The sequence below is a fragment of the Hordeum vulgare genome, unplaced genomic scaffold (assembly GCF_904849725.1).
Source record: "Hordeum vulgare subsp. vulgare unplaced genomic scaffold, MorexV3_pseudomolecules_assembly, whole genome shotgun sequence".
In the NCBI taxonomy this organism is placed as follows: domain Eukaryota; kingdom Viridiplantae; phylum Streptophyta; class Magnoliopsida; order Poales; family Poaceae; genus Hordeum; species Hordeum vulgare.
The window spans coordinates 162,189-174,819 of NW_025422505.1; the positions used below are offsets into that span (position 1 = coordinate 162,189).

General features: G+C 34.3%; 2 non-coding genes across 2 annotated transcripts; both read right to left on the reverse strand.

Moving 5' to 3' along the window:
- Window positions 1–8,138: 8,138 nt before the first annotated feature.
- On the reverse strand, window positions 8,139–8,212 carry TRNAW-CCA. The gene has a single exon. It is a non-coding gene; the product is annotated as a tRNA-Trp (tRNA).
- A 139-nt stretch (window positions 8,213–8,351) lies between these two features.
- On the reverse strand, window positions 8,352–8,425 carry TRNAP-UGG. Its single transcript has one exon. It is a non-coding gene; the product is annotated as a tRNA-Pro (tRNA).
- Between the last annotated feature and the right edge of the window lie 4,206 nt (window positions 8,426–12,631).

Genomic DNA, 12,631 nt, shown 5'->3' on the forward strand with positions numbered 1-12,631 from the left:
GATTGCAATTAAACTCGGCTCAATCTTTTTTTTTATAAAAAAGATTGAGCCGAATAAAAATAGATCATGATATGATCATGAGACTTGACAAATCGAGATTCGTCTATTCTATATATCTAGAATATATATATATATTAAGGTATAATACAATAAAGAAATAAAAAGAAAATAATAAAATATAGTAGTATCATATGATAATGGAATCAAATACGCAGTATTTACAGAAAAAAGTCTTCGTTTATTGGGAAAGAATCAATATACTTTTAATGTCGAATCGGGATTCACTAAGACAGAAATAAAGCATTGGTTCAAACTCTTCTTTGGATTAAGGTGGTAGCTGTGAATAGCCATCGACTACCTGGAAAAGGTAGAAGAATAGGACCTATTCTGGGCCGTACAATGCATTACAGACGTATGATCATTACCCTTCAACCGGGTTATTCTATTCCACTTCTAGATAGAGAAAAAAACTAAAGGAGAATGAATGAAAAAAGACATAGTTTGGAAGTTAGACCTTTTTATAAGACTCTCTTTCAATTTCAAAAAAGAGGACGTTTGAAACTTTTAACAGGCGTAATCGTGAGTCAACATGCTAGAACTAGATAAGGAAGTTTTCTATAACCTTAATAAAAAGGATAAAAAGGTAGTTTTAGTTTATGACTCCGATCAAGAGCGAGAAATCCTTGATTTGGGATTGGACATAGAACCTGGACCCATCGGAGAGACGTTGAAAGGAGCGTATCCTGATGGTAAGAATTATACTTTCGTGGAAATACAGCGCTATAGACTTCAGTGTGGTAGAGTAGACGTTTTGTTCCTAATTTTTCTGGACCAAACCTCCGCTCCGACCCAACGATACAATGAATTTTTTCTGTTCATATTCATAAATAAAAAAGATTAGGAATCGCAATGCTACTATATGCGTCCAGAGCAGTATTTTGAATACTATTCTTCTATAATCCATTATTGCGCGGGGTCTTACTAACAGGACTTCGCGGCACAGGACGGGTCTTCGTCGAAAAGCTAACACCACCCGGCATTTTCATACCCTTTCTTTGGGTGGTATATCGCCTTTAAAAGTCTAAGAGGGTAGTAGGGGGGATCTTAAGAGGGTAGTAGGGGATCTTAAGAGGGTAGTAGGGGATCTATAGTAGGTAAGATAATTTGCCCTTTGATTTTGATTGAATATACTATTTTTCTGCCTTTACCACGCATTATTGTATGCGCTTCTAGAGAAGTATGTATGCAGGAAGTAAATTCTAGTCGCTTTCTTTTGAATCCAATTTCAAATTAGATTAGAAAGATAGAAAGGCCATGAGGATGGGAAAATAAAAAAAATCTTTTTAATTAGTTCTCCTTTTTTGGAATTTTCTTATTATCCTTATCATTTTTTTTACAGAATATTTTGCAAACTAAAAAAATACAATAGTCAATATTCCTTATAATAGATATACTTAATTATATCATAAGAATCTTAAGATATTTTTCGACTAGATAGAAATAGTAAATTTGAATTGAGACACCTATTCCATGACGGATTTAAACTTACCTTCTATTTTCGTGCCTTTAGTAGGCTTAGTATTTCCGGCAATTGCAATGACTTCTTTATTTCTTTATGTGCAAAAAAAAAAGATTGTCTAGTATTTTTTAGTGTAAGTAATATAATATGGTAGGGTATGTGACTTTTTCTACACACACTTTCTACACACAAATGAAAAACGGCTATGGATGCAGATATAGGCTACGAGCATAAATGCATGAATATGCAGAGCTTGGTATAGCGAGTTTTTTTTTATTTATTTTAATTGAATCAACGAATATTTTTTGAATAGAAAGTCAATGTATCTAACCTATTATTTCACAGGAGTACTAGTTGCTGAAGGCGATTTCAGAATCAAAAAAAGTAAAGGCAAAATTATTTAGCTTATTCTCTCAATTTCAATCGACCGCTGCTGGATTTAGTATATCTAATATGAATTGGCGATCAGAACACATATGGGTAGAACTTCTAAAAGGTTCTCGAAAAAGGAGTAATTTTTTCTGGGCCTGTATTCTTTTTCTAGGTTCACTAGGATTCTTATTGGTTGGGACTTCCAGTTATCTTGGTAAGAATATTATATCTATACTTCCATCTCAAGAAATTCTTTTTTTTCCGCAGGGGGTCGTGATGTCTTTCTACGGAATCGCAGGCCTATTCATTAGCTCCTACCTGTGGTGTACTATTTTGTGGAATGTAGGTAGTGGTTATGACCGATTCGATAGAAAAGAGGGAATAGTTTGCATTTTTCGTTGGGGATTCCCTGGAATAAAACGTCGCGTCTTCCTTCGATTCCTTATGCGGGATATCCAATCAATTAGAATTCAGGTTAAAGAGGGTCTTTATCCTCGTCGTATTCTTTATATGGAAATCCGGGGCCAGGGGATCATTCCCTTGACTCGTACTGATGATAAGTTTTTTACTCCACGAGAAATTGAACAAAAAGCTGCCGAATTGGCCTATTTCTTGCGCGTACCAATTGAAGTATTTTGAGGTATCTTTTTTGAACTGAATTGAATGAAGAAAAGATAAATTGGAAGAAGAAAAGTTTTCTCAACATGGGGAGGAAGTCCCTTCGAAATTGGATTTGTTATTGTAAGGGGATTTTTAAGTATTTATCTAAAGGAAGGAACAAACGAGGATAAGATAAAATTATTTTAAATTTTTTTTGTCGAAGTTAGATATATTGCATACTATTCTTCTCTTCCATTTTCACCCGAAAGGGCTTTTTTTATTCTATTTCACTATTTCATTCCATCTAGATCTAAGAAAGAACCCAATGCACTGAAATTCCACTAATATACAAAAAAGAAGAATAGATACAGGGTATCAAACCTATAGAGTTTTTGCTTCAAAGAAATAGAAATATCATGAAATAGAAATATCATCATATAGAGTCAGGGAATGGAATAGAGTCAGCGAATGAAGCATATTCATTAACAACTCCATTTACAGATCAAAAATGAAAAAAAAGAAAGCATTGCCTTCTTTACTATATCTTGTATTTATCGTACTTTTGCCTTGGGGGGTCTCTTCCTCATTTAACAAATGTCTGGAACTTTGGATTAAGAATTGGTGGAATACCAGGCAATCCGAAACTCTCTTAACTGATATTCAAGAGAAAAGGATTCTAGAAAGATTCATAGAATTAGAAGAACTTTCTCTCTTGGACGAGATGATAAAAGGGAAACTAAAGACACATGTACAAAAACCTCCTACAGGAATACACAAGGAAATAATACAATGGGTCAAAATAAATAATGAGGATCATCTCCATATCATTTTGCATTTCTCGACAAATATAATCTGTTTGGCTATTCTAAGTGGTTCTTTTTTTCTGGGTAAAGAGGAACTTGTCATTTTGAATTCTTGGGTTCAGGAATTCTTCTATAATTTAAATGACTCAATAAAAGCTTTTTTTATTCTTTTAGTTACTGATTTTTTTGTTGGATTTCACTCCACCCGTGGTTGGGAACTAGTAATTCGTTGGGTCTATAACGATTTTGGATGGGCTCCTAATGAGCTTATTTTCACTATTTTTGTTTGTAGTTTTCCAGTAATTCTAGATACATGTTTGAAATTTTGGGTCTTTTTTTGTTTAAACCGTCTATCTCCTTCGCTTGTAGTCATTTATCATTCAATTAGTGAAGCATAAATTCATTTGATCTCCCGATATTAATATTAATCAAATTAGCATCTTTCTTTAGAAAGAAAGCCCTTTTCCATTTTACCAAAATTCTTTCTATTTATACCTGCTTTAAGGTATTCATCATTGCAGTACAACTGTTGCAGTAGAATGCCAACAAATTCGTGTATAGGGAACTAGATTAGCTTAGCTACCTATCTAATTTATTGTAGAAATTCTGGGATCTGTGATTGGACATGGAAAATAGAAATACTTTTTCTTGGGTAAAGGAACAGATAACTCGATCGATTTCTGTATCGATCATGATATACGTAATAACTCGGACATCTATTTCAAATGCATATCCCATTTTTGCGCAGCAGGGTTATGAAAACCCACGAGAAGCAACTGGGCGAATTGTATGTGCCAATTGCCATTTAGCTAGCAAGCCCGTCGATATTGAAGTTCCCCAAGCTGTGCTTCCCGATACTGTATTTGAAGCAGTTCTTCGAATTCCTTATGATATGCAATTGAAACAAGTTCTTGCTAATGGAAAAAAGGGAGGGTTGAATGTAGGTGCTGTTCTTATTTTGCCCGAGGGATTTGAATTAGCGCCGCCCGACCGTATTTCCCCTGAGTTAAAAGAAAAGATAGGAAATCTTGCTTTTCAGAGTTATCGTCCCGATAAAAAAAATATTCTTGTGATAGGCCCTGTTCCCGGTAAGAAATATAGTGAAATTGTCTTTCCCATTCTTTCCCCTGATCCTGCTACGAAGAAAGATGCTCATTTCTTAAAATATCCTATATATGTAGGGGGAAACCGAGGAAGAGGACAGATCTATCCTGATGGTAGCAAGAGTAACAATACAGTCTATAATGCTACGTCAACAGGTATAGTAAGAAAAATACTACGTAAAGAAAAAGGGGGGTATGAAATATCCATAGTTGATGCATCAGATGGACGCCAAGTGATTGATATTATACCTCCCGGACCAGAACTTCTTGTTTCAGAGGGGGAATCCATCAAGATTGATCAACCATTAACAAGCAATCCTAATGTGGGAGGTTTTGGTCAGGGGGACGCAGAAATCGTGCTTCAGGATCCATTACGTGTCCAAGGCCTTTTGTTCTTCTTCGCATCCGTTATTTTGGCACAAGTTTTTTTGGTTCTCAAAAAGAAACAGTTTGAAAAGGTTCAATTGTACGAAATGAATTTCTAGGTCCCGGAATTTCTTACCATCAAGTTGGTAAAAAGCCTCGATTTATTGGCAATTGCTAGAATTATCTATGATCTTTTTTGGAAATCCTTTTTTTGTTTAGACTTTTTTTTGTTTACGAGATGTCTGGAATTCCTTATTTATATCTCATGCAAAAGAAGAGAATCCAAGGCAAAGGCGAGAACAATAAAATTTAAATTTCTTTCGAGGGATTGCAGGTCTTCTTAATCGTCTATTCGGCACAAGAAAAAGGCTTTTTCTTGTGCCGATTCTTCTTGTATCAAAATAAGAATCCTTTTTCTTCCTAATTCGTCAAAGATTACTTTACTATTTCTTCTTTATTCGGGTCTGTCTCTTGGGCCTCTTTTTCTTTTGCTTAGGTTTAGCCGAGGTAGTGGACAAACAGAGGGGAAGAAAATATGGCGGGGGACAAATTTCTTGTGATTGTAAGCAAATAGAATTGCTTGGCTTGTTTAATTAAGTTTAACTTCAAACTTACAGAAATTTTGCAAAAAAAAGTAAACTCTTCCATTGAAGGTTTTTTTTTTATTTTTAGGCTAGTTGAATAGTTTTGATTAAGGTTTTATTAGTTTATTACTCGAAACTAAATCAAGGATTTTCAGGATACTTCCTTTGTGGAATAAGATATTGGATCCTCGAGTGATCTCTTTTTCTTGTTGCTTCATAAGAGTGAATCGAATAGATTCAATTCGCGTTATAAGAGTAAAAATTCCGCGGGTCCTTTCCGCTCTAATCAGATAAAGGGGGTAAGGACCCGCTAAGCTCCTACTTTTTCATGTTTACAATCTGGTCCCTCCGATTACTATAGAGATGAACCCAATCCAGAATATGAACCATAAAAGAAAACACCTACTAAACCAATCACAGGAATACCAGCTACAGTACCTATCAGCCAAAGAGGAATTCTTCCAGTAGTATCGGCCATTTCCCCTACTTTCCTCCACATTTTATCAATTGGTCATGCTAGAGACAAAAACAGTCATGGGTAGTTATAAGGATGGTATCTTTCCAAATGGGATAAGAGAATTCTTATTAGTCTCTTTCTTTCTCTCAATTGAAGAAGTAATTGGAAAATAAAACAGCAAGTACAAAAATGAGTAATAAACCCCAGTATAGACTGGTACGATTCAATTCAACATTTTGTTCATTCGGGTTTGATTGTGTCATAGTTCTATAGTTGGAATTTGGTTTATCGTTGGATGAACTGCATTGCTGATATTGATCCCAAGAAAAAAACAGTAGGTACAGCTAGTCCGTGAATAGCCAGCCATCGCACTGTAAAAATAGGATAGGTTCGATCTATGGTCATTGAGGGCCTCCTAAAAGGATCTACTAAATTCATCGAGTTGTTCTAAAGAATCAAAACGGTCGGTTATTAACGGAATTCCTTGTCGGCTTTCCGTGAAATATTCGTTTGGCCTAGGACTTCCAAACACGTCATAAGCTAAACCCGTACTGACAAATAACCAACCCGCAATGAATAGGGAAGGTATAGTAATGCTATGAATAACCCAGTATCGAATACTGGTAATAATATCAGCAAAAGAACGTTCTCCCGTGCTTCCAGACATGCTGAACTCCCAAAATTTTTGTACATTCAAAAAAGGAATTGATTCCGTAAAAGATGGGATCAACCAGTAAATAGAAAATTACTGATATTTCATCCTTGTGAGATTGTCAATTTTGTACCAAAGGTGTATTTTGAGTATACCGAATTAGTATAGCTATCCTTCCTATGGCACAGCAATCTGGTTTTGCCTGGTTCCGAAACATAATTACTTTTTTTTGTCTATAGGTAAGCTATATGTTATTCAAGGCGTCAATAGAAAACCCCTTTTTTGTAGGTTCTATTTATTTTCCTTGGCTTCGGAATAATAGAGTAATTCGGAATAGCAGCCAAAATCTTGGGAAAATCTAAGTTAATGATCAATAGGTTTGGATAAATAATTTAGGAAGGATATTCTCATACTGACACAATACAAGGACAAGTATATATATGTGAAATTTATCCTTTCATAATTCGTAATTAATCCTTGTCTTGTTTGTTGGATTAGGTCTAACTTTCTTGACCAAACTGCGAGCGTGGAACTTTACGAGATGAAATAGGGAAAGACAGAAGATAGAATAGAACTTAAAAGGATAATTGAAGTGACTCGTCTTCGAATCTACTTTGGTTGGAGTTCGAAAAAGGAATAAAAATAAAGTAAATTCAAGGAAGAGCTTTCTTTTTTTTTTAACAGACCCTCGGGAGGTCGTGGAATGCTTTTCTTCTCCTCTTATTCCATATAGAATACAATCAGTTAAAATTAAAATAAGAAGGAATAGGGGAATATTCGATCGTTCAGTCCAAAAAGAGGGTCCTATTGAAAAAGAAATTATCCAAAATAGAAAGAAGTTTTTTTTTCAAATTCAATTGTTTATTTATCTCTTATTCCGAAATTTCCCTGAAAATCCAATTTCATTTTTTCATTCAATGGGGTTATATGATCTAGTTCTTAATATTATTACTTTACTCAATTGAAAAATTCCATAACAAATCTCTTGATTCGAAATTAGGGACTCATGTATCATCTGATGAATCCACTTTCTTTTACACTTCTGTATCTCACTCTATCTTGTTTTTTAGTATTATCTAAAATAACTGATGAATTATGAATTTTCCATAACTTAGGTAAATGCTTTACCAACATATGTAGTGTAGTAAAAAAAAATAAATGGAATTTAACTCTTTCATGCTTACTTTAACTAGTTATTTCGGTTTTCTACTGGCTGCTTTAACTATAACCCCAGCTCTATTTATTGGCTTGAACAAGATACGTCTTATTTGAATTGACTGAATAATAATAATTCAGAAAAGCAAAATCTTTCTTTGGGATTCCTGATATTCTACGACTCTTTTCCAGACTAATTAGGAATTCTTTTCTTGGTCATTGAGATTCGTGGATAATTTAGAGTACTATTTAGGGATAGATCGTACCTCTTTTTTTATCCCCCCGAACAAATCGAAATGATTGAAGTTTTTCTATTTGGAATCGTCTTAGGCCTAATTCCTATTACTTTAGCGGGATTATTCGTGACTGCGTATTTGCAATACAGGCGTGGGGATCAGTTGGATCTTTGATTGAGTCATTTTTTTTTTTTTATTGACCTCCTCTCTGGTCTGGAGGAGGTCAAATTGGAGTTACAATTCAATTTTGTTAAATTATTTTACTCTGCTTCGACATAAGATAGATGGAATCACGCTCTGTAGGATTTGAACCTACGACATCGGGTTTTGGAGACCCGCGTTCTACCGAACTGAACTAAGAGCGCTTTCATTCATTCAAAAAGAAAATCTTTTTCTATTCCTAATGTATCTCACGTACGTATAGTCTCCACAAATTCCAGTTATACCCACTTTACTTTAATTGATCTCGTTGCTACTGCCTATAAAGAAGAAAGAAGTAATAGGTAGGGATGACAGGATTTGAACCTGTGACATTTTGTACCCAAAACAAACGCGCTACCAAGCTGCGCTACATCCCTTTTCCAAATTAAATTGTTGTGCAATGCCATTGTACACAATTCCTGTCTTCTTTTCCACATCATAATTTTCTTATTCTTTCTCTATCTATATATAGAACCCTCGTGTCATTTCTTCTTTTTGGTCTCATATAATTAAGGAATTATATACAGCTAAAATCCAATAGAATTTCGCCTATAAAAGAAAGATTACTTTTCCTTGATAATATATAGGAAGAAGGGGTCATCTTTTTATTTTTTAGGGATAGGACAATTTCGGAAAATTTCGTCGATTATGGTTCAGTTTATATATAGCATAAGTTTATGATCATATATGTATTCCAACAAGGAAGGAGGATTTTCAATGCGGGATATAAAAACATATCTCTCTGTAGCACCCGTGCTAAGTACTCTATGGTTTGGTGCTTTAGCAGGTTTATTGATAGAAATTAATCGTTTATTCCCGGATGCTTTGTCATTCCCTTTTTTTTAATTCTAGTTATTGCTATGGGAGGGATAGATTTCTTCGTGATATGACAAAATTTTATCTTATCCTTTTCAATCTTTTTTTAGTATCGGAAGGAAAAAGAAAGAAAAGATGGATTGGGTTGAACCTCAGAGTCATTAAAAATTTGGTAAACCCTATTTTTAAAAATAGAAATTCAATTTAAAGGGGTACCCAAGCTAAATCAGGCCTCAGAAATCAGAGCATAGAAAAAGGCGGGGCTGACTAATTAAATGAAAGGATTTCGAACCAAAATCTTTGCTAATTCGACAAGGATTGTATTCTTTAATTATTTCTCTATTTTTTATTACTTAATTTAAGAATAAAAAAAAATTATTCTAATGAATTTTATTCTTCTTCTTCGGATTCAAAATAGAAGAATAAAAGAATAAGTAGAAGAATTAAATTAAGTCAATCCAAAAGGAAAAGGAGGTTCATGGCCAAGGGAAAAGATGTTAGAATCAGAGTTATTTTGGAATGCATCAGTTGTGTTCGAAAAGGTGCCAATGAGGAATCGACGGGGATTTCTAGATATAGTACTCAAAAGAATCGCCACAATACACCCGGACAATTAGAATTCAAAAAATTTTGTCGTTATTGTCGCAAGCATACGACTCATCACGAAATAAAGAAATAGGAACATCGTGTATTCGATCTTTCCAAACAACAGAAAGAGTAAGAACTTCATATTTTATATATAAATAAAACATAGTATAGAATACAAAATACAAATCAACTCATCTGATTTCCGGTCGATATTATTTCATATGTATAGAGGGTATTCATATACTATAAATATGAATCAAATAAGATATGGATCAAAGAAAAACTACTTCTTCTGGATCCTAAATTAATAAAATAAAGAAGTGCATTTTCCAATTTTAAATTAAATAAGGAATAAATCATGTATACATCTAAACAACCTTTTCTTAAATCTAAGCAACCCTTTAGTAAATCCAAGCAAACTTTTAATAAATCCAAGCAACCCTTTCGTAAATCCAAGCAAACTTTTCGTAAATTCAAACAACCTTTTCGTAAATCTAAACAACCTTTTCGTAGGCGTCCCCGGATTGGCCCGGGAGATCGAATTGATTATAGAAACATGAGTTTAATTAATAGATTTATTAGTGAACAAGGAAAAATATTATCGAGACGAATAAATAGATTAACCTTGAAACAACAACGATTAATTACTCTTGCTATAAAACAGGCTCGTATTTTATCTTTTTTACCGTTTCGTAACTATGAGAACGAAAAACAATTTCAAGCCCAGTCAATTTCAATAATTACAGGTTCTAGACCCAGAAAAAATAGACATATTCCTCAATTAACGCAAAAGTACAATTCCAATCGAAACTTAAGAAACTACAACCAAAATTTAAGAAACAACAACCGGAACTTAAGTTCCGATTGTTGATGTTTTATTCGAATTCGCAAGGGCCAGACCTATATATATTATAAAGAAAGTAATCCAGCTCGTCGATTCCTACCACTTAATCTTAATTTATTGTATCTTCCCGGAGTTCCCTCTCCGGGAATTCATCTTTTATTATTCCAGTATATTACTTTATTTATACCTTTAATTGATGATCTTTATTTTATTGGAAATCGTGTAAAGATTATTTGGATTTGATACAGCTACTTGTGCAAGCATTTTACGATTAAGAATCAATTTCTTCTTGTACAGGTTGTGTATTAATTTACTATAACTATCGAATACTTTATATACCCGCGTTGCTGCGTTTATCCGAGTGATCCACAAACGACGAAAATCCCTCTTTTGCCTACCTCTATCTCGATGAGAGGAAACAAAAGCTCTTTTTACTTGTTGGGTAATCATTCGATTAAGTCTTAAATGAGCCCCTCTAAAGTTTGAGGCAAATGAACGCATTTTTGTTCGTCGTCTCCGGGCTATATATCCTCGCGGAACTCTGGTCATTGAATCAAATTAACCTTAATGAATAACTAATGATTTCTCTTCTTTTAGCCACCCTTTTTCTCATTAATAACAAAACTAATTATTCCGATATATAAAATATTAATTCCAATGGCTTTTGCTATAGTAACCTTCCCAACCACGATTTTTTATTCCACTCCGTTCAGTTATTTCTATACGAAATAACAAATTCATTCTAAATAATACTAAAAAAAATAGTGGGTTCCATCGTTTCTATGGTTCCCTTTTAAACGGTGAGGCCCTCTCTATACACCGGAGCCCTTTCTTTCATCAAAAAGTATTACGAACTTGTATAGTTCACATTCTTTGGCTCTACCTATCCATTATAGAGTAAATAGCTCTTTTCACAATAAGAGTTATCCATACAGTGACGGTATTTAATTATGAAAGTTGGCTAAGTAGCTGACCCTGTTAGTCCGTTCTTTATAAGATAAAAGAGCATAAGCCTTTTTCTTTTTATTACTATTTCCTCCGCTTAATGGATAACCATTTGCTACCAATGGGAGAATTGCTTCTTATTTCCAAATTTAGATAATTCGATTTGCACCAAAGGAAACCAGAAATTCCATATACCATAGAAATCTAGGATAGAGAAGCTATATCCTATTCATTGGTACTAATCAGGGATACTTCAAATTTTTTTTATATTTGTTTGAAGTCATGATCTGAACGAGTCGCACATACACCCTAGCACATGTTCCTCGACGCTGAGGGCATCCTTTAAGCGCAGCCGTTTTTCTAGCATTTCGTATTGGCTGTCTTGCGTTTCTAATAAGTTGTTTAACCGTTGGCATGTTGTATGTATATAGAAAAAAATGGATTGGTTTAGATCCATCTTAACCTGATGATTGCTCATCATGAAGTCTTTCTATTTTCTATTAAATCGAGGAAAACACGAATTTAGCTGTGAAATAACTTTACAAGAAATCCGGACACTACCAATCCTTAAACATTTCCGGAAACCACACTGGATCAGTATCGCAGTGCTTGTCAATCATTTCATCCCCTACAATATCGACAAGTCCATAAGCTTTGGCTTCGTCTGCTGACATAAAAACATCCCTTTCCATGTCTTCGGATACAACCCAAAAAGGCTTGCCTGTTCTTAGTGCATAAACCCTTGTGATCATTTCGCGAACTTTGTGTAACTCTTCTACTTCTAGTAAAAATTCTGGTGTCCTTGCCCGATAATAAGCACTAGCAGGTTGGTGAAGCATAATCCTCGCGTGAGGGAATGCTATACGCTTGGCGGGTTCTCCTCCAAGCAGAATGAAGGACGCCATGGACGCGGCTATTCCGAGGCATATTGTATATATATCTGGTGTCACCGTTTGCATCGTATCAAAAATAGCCATTCCTGAGATTAGCCAACCGCCTGGGGAGTTTATAAACAAAAAAATATCACTAATTCCATCTTCTATACTCAGATATACCATGAGACCTGTAATATGATTCGTGATCTCGCAACGAATCTCTTGACCTAAAAAAAGTGTCCTTTCTCGATACATAACATTGTATAAGTCAACCCAAGTCGCTTCTTCATCTCCAGGAATCCGGTAAGGTACTTTTGGAACACCAATGGGCATATTAGATTAATATTATTAAATTTAAGTAAGAAACACTTTAATATGGAAACGTAAGAATGGAACAGAAAGAAAGAATCTGCAGTTTATTGTCTTAATTTTTATTCTTATTCTATTCTATTTTATTCTTATTCTATTCTATATGAATACTATAGATTCTATTAATACATAGATGGAAAGGTTAT